The sequence below is a fragment of the Lissotriton helveticus genome, chromosome 4_1 (assembly GCF_964261635.1).
Source record: "Lissotriton helveticus chromosome 4_1, aLisHel1.1, whole genome shotgun sequence".
In the NCBI taxonomy this organism is placed as follows: Eukaryota; Metazoa; Chordata; class Amphibia; order Caudata; family Salamandridae; genus Lissotriton; species Lissotriton helveticus.
This window is the reverse complement of record NC_136063.1, coordinates 2,039,260,210-2,039,278,743: the sequence shown is the minus strand read 5'-3', so window position 1 is coordinate 2,039,278,743 and position 18,534 is coordinate 2,039,260,210. Positions and strand designations below refer to the sequence as shown.

At 50.2% G+C, this 18,534-nt stretch overlaps 1 long non-coding RNA gene across 1 annotated transcript in view; it reads right to left on the bottom strand.

The window, feature by feature from the left end:
• The window catches only part of LOC144829489 (uncharacterized), a 111,445-nt gene that overhangs the window by 65,231 nt on the left and 27,680 nt on the right, over positions 1 to 18,534 (bottom strand). The gene's annotated exons all lie outside the window — the stretch shown is intronic.

Genomic DNA, 18,534 nt, shown 5'->3' with positions numbered 1-18,534 from the left:
TGCGCACTGCCCCGCGTATTGCACCCCCCGACCAGAGGAACTGCCCTAGGGCCGCATTGACCTGCCCAAACCAGTGGGGAGATATTGGGTATGGGTGGTTCTGGAGTTGATAAAGCATCCTGGGGAGGGTCACCATTTTGAAGATCGCGGATCTTCCATAGATAGTCAGTGGCATGCGGGACCAGAGTTTGATGTCCGCCTTGGCACGTTCCCATACCGGCATTCTCATTTAACCTCCATAGTGGTTCTTTCAGTGGAGTGGTCAAGTCTATGAGTGTTAGTGTAATGCACCAGTGATCAGATATCACTCTCGGTTCTATTGTTGTTTGGTCTATCTTGTTTATTGCATACCCTGATATTAAAAAGTAATCTATGCGAGAGTATGAATTATGTGGAAAAGAATAGAATGTATAATCTTTCGGTCGGATTCTGCAATCTCCAGGCATCTATCACATTGAACCTATTACAGAGGTTTTTGAGAGCCTTGTGTGATGTTTGGTTTGAATTGACAAGATGAATTTTTGTCAATGTTGGAATCCAGTGGGAGATTAAAGTCCCCAGCAATAATTGAGGTAGCTGTGTCTGAGATTTGATTAATGTTTTCCTATAGGTCTTCCCAAAAATGTGTGTCATCATTTGTGGGTGCCTACATGTTTGTTACAAAGAAGACAGAATATTTTTTTGTAGTTTGACGGTGAATCATCTTTCTTGTTTATCAGTAGTAGGTTTAATTAGGTTTTCCTGAACTTTTTTTAGATCAGTTTTATTACCCCATTTTTCTTCCCGATAGAAGCTGAACAGGTTATATCTGAGAATTGGGTGCCTTTCAGTGAGTCAGCAAGCTTGGCATCTAATTTTGTTTCCTGTAGCAGGGTGATGTCAGCCATTTTTTTATATATATATAGTGAAAAAATTTTTACTTTTGACCCGGTGGTTAAGGCCTTTAACATTCAATTATATAAATTTAATAGACTTTTTTTTTTTTTGCAGAGCTTTATATAGCGCGAACTAGACCCGAACCGAATCAGGTATCAGAGCGCTTTACATAGTTTACACCAGTTACGTTACATGAGGACAGACACACATTCATTTTAGGCACGGGGAGATTAAGTGATTTGCCCAGAATCACAGGAGGTTTTGGCGTCGTTACCGAGACTCGAACCCAGATCCCCAGGTCCGAGGTCGAGCGCCCTAGCCGTTAGGCCAACTCCTCTCCCCTACTGGGCTGGATTCATCATTCTCTATTTTCAGTTGATATTGTTAGGATTGTAATCCAATCTATTAGTACAGCAGCTTGCATGACCGAATTAGAGAGCCCTGAATGTCATGAAGCTCTGGTAATTAGGAGGCATATGAGAATCCTCATATGTTTGTAGTGTGTTGTGCCCCACTTGGAACTTAAACTCGAGTGAGCATAGTTTGCAAGTAATCTCTTGACCAAAAAATAAGAAAAGGTGAAAATAAATACAGGGTAAAAACATAAGCGTAAGCAAGCAAAAGGATCAACAATTAGTATAGACCACCCCTAATGAATAATATGCATGGCGATAACAAGAAAAGGATGCACTACTCTCAGGGACAGCTATCTAGGATGATCGGTCTAACAGGATTATAGTAGGGAACTATGCATTGTCGAAACAGAAGACAACTATCTAGGATGATAGGTTAACAGGATTATAGCAGGAAACTAAGCAGGGTTGTAACATATTTCTCATGACATATCCTTCAAATCTATCCCTTCTTATAAGTAGCCTTAATGTCAACATATCGTATGTTCTTGTATGTCCTTCAGAGACCCATGTAATGGAACTATGCCAGCATTAACGCAGATGAACGAGTTCGAGGAAAATAAGCATAAAAAGATTGTATAAAGGTTTACTTATAGCTGCCGACAGTGAGTGTTCATCAGCAGGAGCACACCACTACTCACATACATGCTAATGGTTATGAGAACCTTGCTAATTACGCATTGCAGCAGGTCTCCCCACATTGTCTCGTGGGGTTGCAAATACGATCTGTGTTCCGCTGTCCCCTGTTGTGAGTGTTCTTATATTTCATGCATTGTATGCCTTGTTGTTAGATGGATGTTTCTCTGCTTTTCCCAGTTGCAAAGGATGCCAAATATACAAAGATTTTGTAGTTAAGTGTCACTTCAAGTCAAAGCTGAAAGCTCACACCGCCATCTTCTTTGCTCTCCAAGCCACGCAAAAGAATCTTACGGGCTTGTCCAACATATGTGAATATTGAACCACCGATTAAACGTCTCTTTATCTTGCTGGTTTCAACACCACTCATTCACTTCTTACTGCTGCTGGGTAATTGACCTTCACTTCATTTAGGCTTCCCCTATGCTCACTGTGAAAAGCAGACATATCAACCGAAAGGCTGGAGCACCCACTCCTTCAAGGTTGCACTCTCCCTGTTTTATCTTCACTTCTCTGCTTTTGTTCCACCATTCACTGTCTTTTGTATACATAGCACTCCTGGTTACTGCTTCTACCATCACCGGAGACCTGAATTTGGAATTCCCTTTGACCACATAGGTAGGATCTCTCATACTTGCCCAGAAACCTAGTTTAATTTAACTCCGAGCCTCCTTAACCTTGTGTCTAGTATCATAACCCTCTTTAATTTTATCTTTAAATGCTTTTACTCTGGGTTGTATTATCTTGTCACAGAATAAGCATGGTCCGATTTTTGTTTAAACTCCATCAACCACTCATGACATAATTTGGACGTTGGTAATCGTCCGCTCATTACTTCAAAAGGACACAAACCCGAAACAACATTAGGGAGTGAGCGATCGGAGCACATCATACTTTCCACTGCATCAACCGGTTCAATTTTATTTTGATCAGACCATTAAATGTGGTCCACCAATGTACGATTCATTTTTTCCACATTACCATTTGCCTGGTGATATAATGCTATGTCTTTGTGTTTTCACAATGTTTCCTAGAAACTCCTACATTTCTTTCTAAACCAACTAGACTCCGTTATCGGATATAGTTAAAAAAAAAATTTTAAACAGATTTTATTGAAGATTGCTTACATGGTGCATGCCTCTGTATCTGTCGCGATCTCTTTCGCCGCCACAGCCAGAATTAAGGCACGTCGCATGGGGCGTCCGTATCAGAAGGACTACATGTCCCAGAGGGCAATGCGGCGTTGGAAGGCTGGAAAACGGGTTGCTCCTATATAGGCTCCTCCCTTACAACAGAAAGGTGCTTGACAATTGGTATTGTAGTCCAGGTAATGGCGGAAGGTGTTGTCCCCGCCGGAATTGTTACCGAGAAGCCCAGCGCCGACGAAGAGCCTGCGTGTTCAGATTGAGTGTCCCAGCGCCGATCAAGAGCCTGCGAGGTCAGAGGGTGCAGCCCAGCGCCGATCAAGAGCCTGCGAGGTCAGAGGAGAAGCTGATTTTTCCTGCTGCAGGACGCAAGTATAGTTAAAGAAGAACGGTCTCGTTCTTCTTTTATAACCTTTTCCCTGATAGTAGTCTTACAGCGCGGATGCGCTTCCTGTGTTTATTTCTAGCACATGAGTTTCCTGTCTTTAGAGGTCAAGTATTTTCTTTGTAATTCGTAACTTTTGTTTGGAACATTGGCCATTAGTTGTTTGCAAGAGTTATTGGGAGCAATTCGAGATCTGGCAAGAAACACTGCATCTTGTCATGAACAGTACCTGTCAAATGCCGGAGGTTAGAGACGTTTTGCTGGAACTAATTAATTCCATTTGAAGGGAGTGAATATAACTTTCCTCAATATATCTCGGTATCTTGGAGTAAGGGACAGCACCCTAACTTCGCACGGATCATTCTCATGGTGTTTTGGTAGGTGTAATTACCAAGGGATAGGGGGTGTTGGTTCTATGCAGAGGAGGCTCTTACTCTTGCTCTATGTCTTCCCATGCTGCAGTACCTTCCTCAACCGTGATCTCGTGGATAACCTAGACCAGACCCAGAAGAGAGTGCAGCAAAACCTGATCAAACTATTTACTTCTCACCTCCCGGTTTCTTCCTATACACGCTCAGGAAGTGACAGTAGATTCACTGCTGGGTGTTGTGTTGGGAGAAGTCGAGGGGACTTACGTCCGATCGTTTCTGCTGGACATCTGTATAAGGTTAGTGGCGCGTGTTTATTCTTGCGCTGCTGACGATCCCGACAGATTGTCAAGCCCAAGAATACCGCCCAGCCCAGACGATGGATACCAATACTGTTCTTGCTACGTTATTGGAAAGTTTTTCAGAATTGCAGCAGGAGGTCCAAACCTCTCGTGCAGAGAACCAAACCTTGTATCAAGAGGTTTCTCAGATGCGCAAGGAGTTGTCTGATTTGGTGCACAAGGACTCAGGGGTGAGACCTTTACACGTTTATTCTTGCGCTGCTGACGATCCCGACAGATTGTCAAGCCCAAGAATACCGCCCAGCCCAGACGATGGATACCAATACTGTTCTTGCTACGTTATTGGAAAGTTTTTCAGAATTGCAGCAGGAGGTCCAAACCTCTCGTGCAGAGAACCAAACCTTGTATCAAGAGGTTTCTCAGATGCGCAAGGAGTTGTCTGATTTGGTGCACAAGGACTCAGGGGTGAGACCTTTACTCAAGCCTGCCACGTTGCCCCCTCCTCCTTCGTCTAGATCTGGTTTGTTTTTTGTGCCTACATCTCCTCCGCCTACGTCTACAGAGGCCGTACCCACGGTCCAAATAATTCAGAACACTGGGATACCTCTTGCCCCTCCGGAGAGGTTTTACGGAGACCCTCGAAGATTTGAGACCTTTCTTAATCAGTGCCGTCTCCATTTCTTGTGCAAGCCAGCGGTCTTTCAGGATGAAGCAGCGAAAACGGCGTTTATGATGTCGTATATGGGAGGGAATGCGTCGAGTTGGACCATCCCCTTACTTGAACGGAACGACCCAGTGTTACATAATTTTCCTGATTTTTGTCTCGAGTTAAGAAAGTTGTTCGACAGAAAGTCTCACATGTTAACTCTTGATCGTGAACTAATGACATTGAGACGGGGTTCGCAAGATCTTTTGTCATATATTACCACCTTTAATCGCCTCCTAGTGGAAACTGATTGGCCTGTGGAGAAACGGATTTCCCTTTTTTATCAGGGCCTGCGAGGTGAATTGAAGGACGTGTTAGCTCAAGTGGTACAATTGCCGACGACGGTAACGGAGCTTATTGACTTGACCGTCCAGCTCGACCATCGGTTGCTGGAAAGGAAAGGGGATAGAACTAGGGGGGGAAACCGAGCCTTCTATCCTCTAGCAAGACAACGAGTAGGAGGAGAAGAAAAAGCCAAGACACCCGAGGAGCCGGAGCCTATGCAGATAGGAGGGATTAGAGGCCCCCTCACTACCGAAGAAAAGGAGAAAAGGAGACGGCTGAAACTTTGTCTATATTGTGGGAAAGGGGGGCATTTTATCAAGGAATGCCGAGCTCGTAATTACGTTCCAGGACGTGTTTCCCTCCCCCGAGTCCAAGCCACGATGAAGGCCGAAGACCAGTCGGGAAACTGAAGATCTCAAATCAGACGGAGGTCTCTGATTTGAGATGCCAGCTTCCCATGATCTCCCCTTTTCTTGCCAACACCCTCCATCCAGCAGTGGCCCATATGAATGTCAGTGTGTCTCTCTGGATTACTTCTCGAGATAACTTGCAGATTGACGCCCTCTTGGACTCTGGGGCCACTGGGAATTACATCGACCAGGACTTCGCATTACAAATGGGAATCCCATGCGAAAAGAAAATGAAACCCGAAACGGTGAAGGCGGTGGACGGAACGGTCCTTTCATCGGGCCCGGTGGTATATCATACCCTTTCACTTTTGATGGAGTTTGGGGTGGATCATCAAGAACATATACAATTCGACCTGATCGACGCTCCACAATTTCGGCTTATTCTGGGGATGCCATGGCTCACCCTGCATGATCCTTTTGTGAGCTGGTCCTCCCGCACCGTCAGTATGACTTCACTCTATTGTAAGGAACATTGTAGGAACCAGGAAGTTCTTCCTTTAGCTACTGAACCCTCACCAGCCACCTACTTGGCGAATGCATGCACCCTTGAGAAGTTCTGTTGTGCCACGGTTCTGCCTGCTGAATACCTAGAGTACCACGCATTGTTTGACAAACAAAAGGCTACCCAGTTACCACCCCATAGGGTCTATGATTGCCGTGTGGACCTGGTACCGGGAGCGGATATTCCTTGCAGCAGGGTGTATGCACTAACGGAAAAGGAGACCCAATATCTGAAAACATATATTGACGACAACTTGGCAACCGGGTTTATTAGACACTCCACCTCACCTGCTTCCTCGCCGATGTTTTTCATAGCCAAAAAGGACTGTGAGGAGTTAAGACCCTGCATTGATTACCGCGCCATCAACAAGGTAACAATAAAGAACCGTTATCTTCTTCCCCTGATTCCAGTCCTGATGGATCAACTGAAAGGTGCACGTTATTTCACGAAGCTCGATCTCCGGGGAGCGTACCATCTTGTAAGAGTACAGAAAGGGGACGAGTGGAAGACGGCGTTCAGGACCAAATTCGGCCTTTTTGAGTATAGGGTTATGCCCTTTGGTCTCTGTAACGCCCCGGCCGCCTTTCAATTCTTCATGGGCGAGGTGCTAAGAGGGTGTTTGGAGTCGTTTTGTGTGGTCTACATTGATGATATTTTGATATATTCATCAAATATGCTGGATCATATCACCCATGTGAAGACTGTGTTGAGTAAGCTGCAACAGAATTCGTTGTACGCTAAGCTGGAAAAGTGCCTCTTCCATGTCCAAGAAGTCGCCTTCTTGGGGTACGTGATAGATGCCCAAGGGTTTAGGATGGACATGAGCAAGGTTGAAGCTATTCTTAACTGGAAGACTCCGATGAACGTGAAAGTCGTACAAAGTTTTCTTGGCTTCGCCAACTATTATCGACGCTTCATTCAGGACTTCTCCATGACCATACATCCCATCACAGCCCTTTTACGGAAGAACGCACCTTTCTTATGGGGAGCAGAAGCAGAAGCATCCTTTCAGCTCCTAAAGAAGAGGTTCACTCAAGCCCCCATTCTTAGACATCCGGATCCTCAGTTGCCATTCATCCTAGAGACCGATGCGTCCCAGTTTGCCCTCGGAGGGGTTTTATCCCAATGGCATCCCACTACAGGGCAGCTTCATCCGGTGGCATACTATTCGAGGAAACTTACACCCTGTGAGGTGAATTATACCATCACTGACAAGGAGCTCCTTGCCATTAAAAGAGCGTGTGAAGAGTGGCGACACTATCTTTTGGGGGCTTTGCATACTGTTGAAATCATCACGGATCATAGGAACTTGTTGTTCCTAAAGACGGCTAAGGCTTTAACTCCACGGCAGCTTAGATGGACCCTGTTCTTCTCCGACTTCGACTTCTTGATCAGATACAGACCTGGATCCCGTAATGGAAAAGCAGATGCTTTATCCCGTTTGGGAGAAGAGAAGACAGTCGAACCTGAGGAACCCCCTTGTATCCTTAAGGTAGCAGAGTGTCCTAAGACATCGATTGCCCTGATCACTTCGAAAGACTTTTTGGAGGACGTTAGGGTTGCATTATCCGACATCGATGTCTCCTCATGGGTACAAGAGGCACCAGAACATCGACACACAAAAGACGACCTGGCCTACCATTATCATGCTTTGTACATACCCCTGACTGCATTACAGCAACAGGTGTTGAAGTGGGCACACGATTCAGTCCTGGGAGGACATATGGGAATATATAAGACCACAGCAAATGTGGAACGTTCCTTTTGGTGGAAGGGTGTACGAGCAGATGTAAAGGAATACGTTAAGAACTGTGCGATTTGTGCCCAAGGCAAATCCGTCCACACTAAACCTTCGGGCTTACTCCATCCATTGCCCATTCCTCCTAAACCATGGCATACACTATCTATGGATTTTATCGTGGAGATGCCTCCCTGCAGCAATCAAACTGTTATTTTGGTAGTGGTAGACCACCTCACAAAAATGGGACATTTTATAGCGTTACCTGGTCTACCAACGTCCGTGGAGTTGGCTACAGTGTTTCTCCAACACATTGTGCGGGCGCATGGATTGCCGAGTGTGCTGATAACTGATCGAGGTACGCAATTCACGTCCCACTTTTGGAAAGCTCTCTGCGCCGTCTTGCAGATTGACGCGCGACTATCTTCCAGCTACCATCCTCAGACCGACGGTAAAACTGAACGTCTGAATCAGACGTTGGAACAATATCTCCGCTGTTTTACCTTGCAAAACACCACAGAATGGACCACCCTTTTGTGGTTAGCGGAATTCGCATATAACAATGCTGTTCACACCACTTTGGGGTGTTCTCCCTTCTTCTGCCTCTACGGCTTCCATCCGCATATGCTTCCATTTGACTGGCCTGCGGAATCCTTGGTTCCTACCATCCACGAGCATCATGCTCATTTACGAGCTATTCTGATCGATGCTCGGAATTGTTTGGAGTCCGCTCAAGCTGCTCACAAACTCTTTGCTGATCGGAGGAGGTCTGAGGAACCTGCTTATAAGGTGGGGGACAAGGTGTGGCTGTCCACACGCAACTTACACTTGAAAGGGGTTAACAAACTGAAACCCAAGTTTATCGGTCCATATGGGATCTGTGATGTGGTGAATCCCGTGGCGATGAAGCTATCCCTGCCTGTCTCTTGGTCTATCCATCCTGTATTCCATGTGTCTCTCCTCCGGCCCTGTCCGCTGAGTATGCGTTTGCCAGACCGTCCCCGAGCTCTGGAGGTGGATGGTCAGGATGAGTATGAGGTACGAAGAATTCTGGATTCACGTATGGTGCGCGGCAGAATACAGTACCTGGTTGACTGGAAAGGGTATGGACCCGAGGACCGGTCATGGGAACCCATGGATAATCTGCATTGCCCTGACTTGGTTGCTCATTTCCACGAGCAGTTCCCTGGTAAACCAGGTCGACCGCCGGGACGGCTGTCCTCGAGATGGGGTACTGTCGCGATCTCTTTCGCCGCCACAGCCAGAATTAAGGCACGTCGCATGGGGCGTCCGTATCAGAAGGACTACATGTCCCAGAGGGCAATGCGGCGTTGGAAGGCTGGAAAACGGGTTGCTCCTATATAGGCTCCTCCCTTACAACAGAAAGGTGCTTGACAATTGGTATTGTAGTCCAGGTAATGGCGGAAGGTGTTGTCCCCGCCGGAATTGTTACCGAGAAGCCCACCGCCGACGAAGAGCCTGCGTGTTCAGATTGAGTGTCCCAGCGCCGATCAAGAGCCTGCGAGGTCAGAGGGTGCAGCCCAGCGCCGATCAAGAGCCTGCGAGGTCAGAGGAGAAGCTGATTTTTCCTGCTGCAGGACGCAAGTATAGTTAAAGAAGAACGGTCCCGTTCTTCTTTTATAACCTTTTCCCTGATAGTAGTCTTACAGCGCGGATGCGCTTCCTGTGTTTATTTCTAGCACATGAGTTTCCTGTCTTTAGAGGTCAAGTATTTTCTTTGTAATTCGTAACTTTCGTTTGGAACATTGGCCATTAGTTGTTCGCAAGAGTTATTGGGAGCAATTCGAGATCTGGCAAGAAACACTGCATCTTGTCATGAACAGTACCTGTCAAATGCCGGAGGTTAGAGACGTTTTGCTGGAACTAATTAATTCCATTTGAAGGGAGTGAATATAACTTTCCTCAATATATCTCGGTATCTTGGAGTAAGGGACAGCACCCTAACGTCGCACGGATCATTCTCATGGTGTTTTGGTAGGTGTAATTACCAAGGGATAGGGGGTGTTGGTTCTATGCAGAGGAGGCTCTTACTCTTGCTCTATGTCTTCCCATGCTGCAGTACCTTCCTCAACCGTGATCTCGTGGATAACCTAGACCAGACCCAGAAGAGAGTGCAGCAAAACCTGATCAAACTATTTACTTCTCACCTCCCGGTTTCTTCCTATACACGCTCAGGAAGTGACAGTAGATTCACTGCTGGGTGTTGTGTTGGGAGAAGTCGAGGGGACTTGCGTCCGATCGTTTCTGCTGGACATCTGTATAAGGTTAGTGGCGCGCGTTTATTCTTGCGCTGCTGACGATCTCGACAGTATCCCAGAGGTAACCACAGGACATTGAAATCGCATCAAAGAAAGCACAATCTCACTTTTCGTCTACAAGGATATATCAATCTTTACACACTACCAATTACAAATTAGAACAAACCCACCCTCCACTCCCCCCCCAACCTCCCACCCATACCTCTCCCCCGCCCCCCCCCGTTGCATGGTCTTCCTCCCGGTCCCAGATTCTGTAACAAATCACTGTCTACTATTCACTCAATCGTCCACATCTATTCATCCCACCTCCACCAGCAAGTCTTGGTCCACCGGAGGCTCGAGCCAGAGGCCTCTAAAGTCGGCCCACCGCTTCCACATTTTATAATGCTTCCGAGGACAGCCTCTGGCCACAAATATAAGTTCCTCCAGCCCCATGCTAAAGTCCAGCCCTCTCTTCCATGCCACAATCGTCGGGGCTCGAGCATCCTTCCAGGCTCTTGCTATATCCCTTTTGGTCAGTGTGAGGCCCAGGAGGAGCAGGTGCCGTTTGTAGATGTTGCCCCCAACCCCTTCCATCACATGCAGCAGCCCTAGCTGTGGTGTACGAGGGAGTTCCCACCCCAGTACCTCCGACAAGCAATCCCACACTCCTCTCCATAGTCGGGCAAGCGCCGGGCAACTCCACACTGTATGAAAGAACGTCCCTACCGCACTGCCACACTGCAAACATTCCGGGGAAGTGATCAGGCCCGCCCTCCATAGTCGATGCCTGGTAAAGTACGCCCTATGAAGGAATTTAAATTGTATCAGCCTAAGGCGGATTGAAATGGCCGCCCCCCTGGGCCCTGCCAGCGCCTCCCTCCAATCATCCTCATCTAGGGCCCCCAGATCAGACTCCCATGACTCCTGCAGTTTCTGAAGCGACGGGGAGCAATGTGTAACCAATGTTTGATAAATGTTGGAAATCTTCTTGGGACCCAGCTCCCCCTTAAATACCTTGGCCTCTATGGGGCTAAACTCCGGGAGAGACTCCAGGCCTTCCAAACTCGGGGAGAGGGCAAGGCGAAGTTGGAGGTAACGGAAGAATTGGGTGCGGGGCATACAAAACTCCCGGCTCAGTTCCTGAAACGACTTGAGGGTCACACCCGATACCACATCCCCCAGTGTAGGAATCCCAATGCTGTCCCAACCCCCAAATCCTTGCAACGCGGCCAGTGCCGGGAGCCTACCATTACGCCAGAGGGGAGTTTCTGTCAACTTGTTCCACCAGCCCATGCGCCGCAGCGCCTGTCTCCAAATCTGAAACACCAGCTGCGTGCTAGGTGGCAACAATTTACGCAGTCGCGCTGCGTACAGCACAGTGTGCAGTGAGGTTGACCCCATAAGGTGACGCTCCAGCGCGTAGGCAGGGTCCCCTCTAGCACCATACCACCAGCAATTCAGCACTAGGAGATGAGATGCCTGGTAGTAGGACTGGATATCCGACATCGCTAGCCCGCCGCAGTACGAGGAGAGAAAGCATGTGCGCACTGCCACGCGTATTGCACCCCCCGACCAGAGGAACTGCCCTAGGGCCGCATTGACCTGCCCAAACCAGTGGGGAGATATTGGGTATGGGTGGTTCTGGAGTTGATAAAGCATCCTGGGGAGGGTCACCATTTTGAAGATCGCGGATCTTCCATAGATAGTCAGTGGCATGCGGGACCAGAGTTTGATGTCCGCCTTGGCACGTTCCCATACCGGCAGAACATTCTGCTCCCAAGAGATGGATGGGACCTCCGAGAGGAACACCCCAAGATACTGTATGCCTCCTACCGCCTTTTTCAGTGCTGAAGCCCAATCCCCAGTCGGGGTATGGCCCCTCAGAACCCACAGCGTAGATTTGGTCTGGTTAATGTAGAGGCCGGACGTCTCGCCAAAAATCCACATAATATCCATGAGCCGGGGTCCTGATCTATTAATGTCCGTTAGAAAGAAGAGGACATCATCCGCATACAGCGCTATCCTATCAGACAGGCCCCCCTCCCACTCGAACCCATGCAGTTGCGCATCCATACGCACCCACACGGCCAGTGGTTCCATGGCCAACGCGAATAGATAAGGCGAGAGGGGACACCCCTGCCGGGTGCCCTTCCGGATGGGAAATCTACAAGAGGCAACCCCCGCCACCCGGACCAAGGCCGTCCGATCCGCATAGAGCAGCTGGATATACGACAAAAACCTGGGCCCCAGGTTGAGTTGCGACAGGAGGGCGAATAAGTAGACCCAACTAAGGGAATCAAATGCTCGGTCTATATCGGCCAGTAGGAGCGCCGCGGGAACCCCGGCTCTACGAACTGCCGCCACCGCCACATGCGCTCTACGAATGTTGTGTCTAGTTGCCCTCTGAGGCATAAAGCCCGCATGATCCGGGTGGACTAAATCGGTCACATAGAGCAGGAGGCGATTGGCCAAAGCCTTAGCCAAGATTTTTGCTTCCACATTCAAAAGTGAGATCGGGCGGTATGAGGCATGTTGCTCGGGAGGACGACCCGGCTTGTGAAAAAACACAATTTCCACATGTCTCCAATCCGAAGGGAAGCTACCTCGCTCCCTTGCCTCCTCCACTGCAGCCCTATAGTGCCCCCCTAGCTGTAGGTGGTACTTCTTAAAAAATTCGCTGGGGAATCCATTTGGCCCGGGTGCCTTACCCGCATTAAGATCTCCCAGTGCCGTGCCCAGTTCTTCCTCCGTAAGAGGGAGCCCCAGGCGGTCTCTTACTTCATCCGGCACCACGCACGGCGGCATGTCCGCCAGGAATTTGTCAATCTCGGATTCTGCTAGACATTCGTGCGTGGCATATAACTCAGCATAATAGGAGGCAAACCCTTCGGCCAGGACAAATGGATCCGAGACTGGGGCCCCTGTCGCATCCAAGATCCCAGGCAGGACCTGAACTAGAAATGTACCCTGACAGAGCCTGTGAAGCATCGTCCCGGATTTATCTCCCCATTGATAGACCCGGCTGCGCGTAGCCAACCAGATCTGCTTTGCTTCCTCCATCAACAGGGACGCATAAGACTGCTGTGCCTGGGATATAGTTTCTTAAGGGAACACCTTCCCTTAAAAACGATTTCTTTAGAAACGTTGACTGTGACAATCAATCAATTAATACATTTGTAGAGCGCGCTACTCACCCGTGAGGGTCTCAAGGCGCTATAGGGAGGAGGGGGGTGCCGCTATTGCTCGAATAGCCAGGTCTTGAGGTGTTTCCTAAAGGTGAGATGGTCCTGGGTCAGTCGTAGGTGTGCAGGGAGGGAGTTCCATGTCTTGGCTGCCAGGTAGGAGAACGATCTTTCTCTGGTGGTGGTTCTGCGAATCCGTGGGACGGTGGCGAGGGCGAGGCTGGTGGACCGGAGCTGGCGGGTGGGGGTGTAGAACAAGAGGTGGTTTTTGAGGTATTCGGGGCCCATGTTGTGGAGCGCTTTGTGTGAGTGGGTGAGCAGCCTGAACGTGATCCTCTTGCTGACGGGGAGCCAGTGTAGGTTTCTCAGGTGGGCGGATATGCGGCTGTGGTGAGGGATGGCGAGGATGAGTCGTGCGGAGGCGTTCTGTATGCGCTGAAGGCGTTTCTGCAGTTTGGCTGTGGTTCCTGCATATAGGACGTTCCCGTAGTCCAGTCGGCTGGTGACGAGGGCCTGGGTGACCGTCTTTCTGGTTTCGGTGGGGATCCACCGGAAGATCTTTCGGAGCATGTGCAGGGTGTTGAAACAAGAGGACGAGACTCCGTTGACTTGCTTGGTCATCGTGAGGGAGGAGTCCAGGATGAATCCCAGGTTGCGTGCGTGGTCCGTGGGTGTTGGTGCGGTGCCCAGCATCGTGGGCCACCAGGAGTCGTCCCAGGCAGATGGGGATTGTCCAAGGATGAGGACCTCCGTCTTGTCCGAGTTGAGCTTCAGGCGGCTGTGCTTCATCCATTCTGCGACATCTTTCATTCCATCCTGGAAGTTGGTTTTGGCGGTGAATGGGTCTTTGGTGAGGGAGAGTATCAGTTGGGTGTCGTCGGCGTAGGCGATGATGTTGATGTTGTGTTTGCATGCGATGGTAGCGAGGGGGCTCATGTAGATATTGAAGAGGGTTGGGCTGAGTGAGGAGCCTTGGGGTACGCCGCAGATGATCTTGGTGGCCTCGGAGCGGAAGGGAGGGAGGCGGACTCTCTAGGTTCTGTCGGAGAGGAACGATGTGATCCAGTCCAGGGCCTTTCCTTGGATCCCAGTGTTGTAGAGGCGGGTTATTAGGGTGCGGTGGCAGATGGTATCAAAGGCTGCCGAGAGGTCCAGGAGGATGAGAGCGGCTGTCTCTCCGTTGTCCATCAGAGTCCTGATGTCATCGGTGGCTGCGATGAGGGCGGTCTCGGTGCTGTGGTTGGCTCGGAATCCGGACTGGGATGGGTCGAGCGAGTTGTTTGCTTCGAGGAATGCAGTCAGCTGTTTATTGACGGTCTTCTCGATGACTTTAGCCGGAAAGGGGAGAAGAGAGATGGGGCGGACGTTCTTGATGTCTTTAGGGTCCGCTGTTGGTTTCTTCAGCAGGGCGTTGATTTCTGCGTGTTTCCAGCTTTCCTGGAATGTGGCTGACGTGAAGGAGCTGTTGATGACGTTCCGGAGGTGGGGTGCGATGATGGTGTCGGCTTTGTTGAAGATATGATGAGCCATAAAAGGGGGTGGTGATGGACAGAGCATCTGAATTAAGCAGAATACTCCTACCCGTCAAAAGATCAGGGCTTGATCCATCACCGTTTTTTAGCTCACTGCACCATCCCAGTTCAGAACCTGGCTACATGCAAATTAGTCTGTCCCTGGCCCAGTGCATCATGGGAACAGGGCAGACCAAACTACCAAGCCAATTCTTTACTAGAAAGGAAACAAGCTTCCGGGGACCGGTTTCTGGCATTGCAGCCGTCTTCGGCCCGGCTTGCTTGAATCCTGATGGTGCAGTGAGCAAGGGACTCATGTCTGAGCATACCCTTCCACACTTGTAGTGGCCAAAACGATTCATAAAAGGGGGTGGTGATGGACAGAGAACCTGAATTAAGCAGAATACTCCTACCCGTCAAAAGATCAGGGCTTGATCCATCACTGGGTATGAGTGTTCTGTTTAACTCAGATGCTCTGTCCATCACCACCCCCTTTTCTGAATCGTTTTGGCCACTATAGGAGTGGCAGGGTATGCTCAGACATGAGTCCCTTGCTCACTGCACCATCAGGATTCAAGCAAGCCGGGCCGAAGACGGCTGCAATGCCAGAAACCGGTCCCCGGAAGCTTGTTTCCTTTCCAGTAAAGAATTGGCTTGGTAGTTTGGTCTGCCCTGTTCCCATGATGCACTGGGCCAGGGTCAGACTAATTTGCATATAGCCAGGTTCTGTGCTGGGATGGTGCAGTGAGCTAAAAAAACGGTGATGGATCAAGCCCTGATCTTTTGACTGGGTATGAGTGTTCTGTTTAACTCAGATGCTCTGTCCATCACCACCCCCTTTTCTGAGAAGATATGATGAGGGCATGGGTCGGAAGGGGTGCCAGAGTGGATGGTGTTCATGACGTGGGTGGTGTCTTAAGTGCTGATGGGGGTTCCATGCGCTGAGATTGGTGGTGGGGTTCGTTGGTTTGGTGGCTAGAGGTGGAGTCTGGGGCCCGAAGCTGTTGTGTATATCTGCAATCTTGCAGTGGAAGAAAGTGGCGAGGGAGTTGCAGAGGTCTTGCGACGGTGTGAAGTCGTTGTTGCTGGCGTTGGGGTTGGAGAGCTCTTTGACGATGCTGAAGAGTTCCTTGCTGTTGTGGGTGTTGTTGTCCAGCCGCTTTTTGAACAATGTCCTCTTGGTGGTGAGGATCATCTTGTGGTATTCGCGGGTGGCGCTCTTGAGGGCTGTCATGTTTTCTGATGTCAGTTTGTGGCGCCAAGCTTTTTCGAGGGTTCGGCATGATTTCTTTCCGATTTTGAGGGCGTCTGTGAACCATGAGGTTTTTTCTGTTGCTAGTCTTGGCTGGGGGTTTCTTTAGTGGAGCGAGGTCGTCGGCGTAGTCGGAGTTCCACTGTGCAAGATTGTGTGCTGCGTTGTTGGTGTCAGGGGTGTCGACAGGCTCAGCGATGCAGTCGGCTGGTCTGTGGTGACTTTGCTCCAGCATCTGTGGGGGATCTGTAGCGTGTGATGGTGGGATGTGGTTTTCTTGAAGGTGAAGAGAATGTAGCTGTGGTCTGTCCAGTGTAGTCCGGTGGAGTGGCTGAATGAGACGTGGTTGCTGGCGGAGAAGATGGGGTCGAGCGTGTGGCCATCGAGATGGGTGGGCTTGTCCACCAGTTGCTTGACCCCGAGGTTGTCGAGCAGGGTGGAGGTATTGTTGTCATTGTTTTTCTCCAGGTGGAAGTTCAGGTCCCGTAGGAGGATGTACTCTGGTGAGGCTAGGGCTTGCAGGCTGATGAAGTCGGCGATGGTTTCACTGAATTGTGTCCGTGGGCCCGGGGGTCTGTAGATGAGCGTTCCTCTGAGGGTGGTCTGGGGGTCGGTGTGGATCTGGAAGTGTAGGTGTTCGGAGGCGGTGAGTGTGTATTCGGCATTGGTCGTGACGCTGATGGTGTTCCTGTAGACGATGGCGATTCCTCCTCCAGTTTTGTTGACGCTGCCCTTCCGGGTGATTTTGTAGCCGTCCGGGATGGCTATGGCGATGTCGGGGGCCGAGGAGGCGTCCATCCAGGTTTCCGTGAGGAAGGCGACGTCTGGTGCTGTTGTATCAAGGAGTTCCCAGAGTTCGACGGCGTGTTTGTGGACGGAGCGGGTGTTGAGGAGGATGCACTTGAGGTGGTTGTTGTTATCGTTTCTGTGTTCGGTGGGCGGGGTGCAGGTTCGAAGGCAGGTGAATTTGCAGGCTTGGCAGGTGAAGGGTCCGTGGGTGCGCCTCGGGGTGGCTCGGTGGCAGGCGGCAGGTCGTCCGGTATTGAGTGCGACTTGGGTGGCAGTGTCGTATCTCAGTCGGGTGCCCAGGCCTCGGCTGGGGCCAGGGGTTCCGGCGCTGGGCACGGTCCAGGCGCTGACGGGCGCAGACGGGCTTGCCTTAGGCGCACCAGCGGCGCGCCCGCTGCGCGCGGTCGCTGCACGGCCTCCATAAGAGGCAAAGTGGGAGGGAGGGGCAGCTGGGAGGCAGGAGCGGGGCGGCCAATGGGCAGGCAGGGTACAGAAGGAAAAAGGGGCTGGGGCCGCGGGGGAGCAGCGGGGGGAAGCGGGGAGCAGGGGGGCACAGAGGGGCAGGGGCGCACAGGGAGCGCCAAGAAGCAAAATTAGGAAACAGCAATTTACCCAACGGAATGCGAGGACCCGAGGCACACCAGCGGCGAACCCTCGTCAGCCCTCGGGTCGAGTGGCGTGGGGAGTGACCTGGGGTCAGGTCACGCTCACCTGCGCCGCGCGACCACCTTAAGAGGCTAAGTGAGAGGGAGGGGCAGCTGGGAGGCGGGAGCGGGGCGGCCAAGGGCGGGCAGGGGTACAGAAGGAAAAAGGGGGCGGGCTGCGAGGAGCAGCGGCGGGGAGCGGGGGGCACAGAGGGGCAGGGGCGCACAGGGAGTGCCAAGAAGCAAAATTAGGAAACAGCAATTTACCCAACGGAATGCGAGGACCCGGGGCACACCAGCGGCGAACCCTCATCAGCCCTCGGGTCCCAGAGGGTCGAGCGGCGTGGGGAGTGACCTGGGGACAGTGTTGGGCGCTTCCATAAAACCAACTTCCTACCACTTGCTGTAGTAGTCTACTACTACAAAAGCGAACTTACATCTTTGTGGTAAAATGTTGTATGGACCAATGATTCCTGTGTCCAGCTCCCGGCCACCAATAACTATCCCTAATCTTTCTTTTGGTAATGGTTTGTCCTAGATGTCCCTCATGCCCACACAAAATTATTTTTCTCTTAAACCCTTAGGGGACATACATTTGTCACCACACATTAACATCCCATTTCTCTCTACAGACAGCTCTTGTGCTACTCTGAAATAAGACTATCTTTATAGCAAAGCTTTCTCCTTAGGCCATCCCTCATTTAGATACTTTTTTAGGCTCTCTAGTTCTTCATCACCAGATATTTTGACAATCCACTCATCCTCAGTTTATCCTGACAAATATCAATATTGGCTATCAAGCACTCTTCAGACTCTTTGTTCCAATTCATGAGTTGCTCCACATCAAAGCAGTGATAAATAATCAGCTTGGCTGTTTTTTCTTCTAAGAATGTACTCCGTGTGGAAATTATACTGGAGGAGTTTGGAGCTCAGTCTGGCCAACCTAGGGGTGTTATCTTTGATCACAGGTCTCCAAGTAAGTTCACCAAAGGCTTGTGATCAGTTTTTAGGGTAAATTCCCCCCCCTTCATATAAAACATTTAAAATGTTATACCACCCAAAAACAGGACGGGAGTTCTTGTTCTATGATCGAAAAAAAAATTCTGTTTCCCTTCAATGACCTGGATGT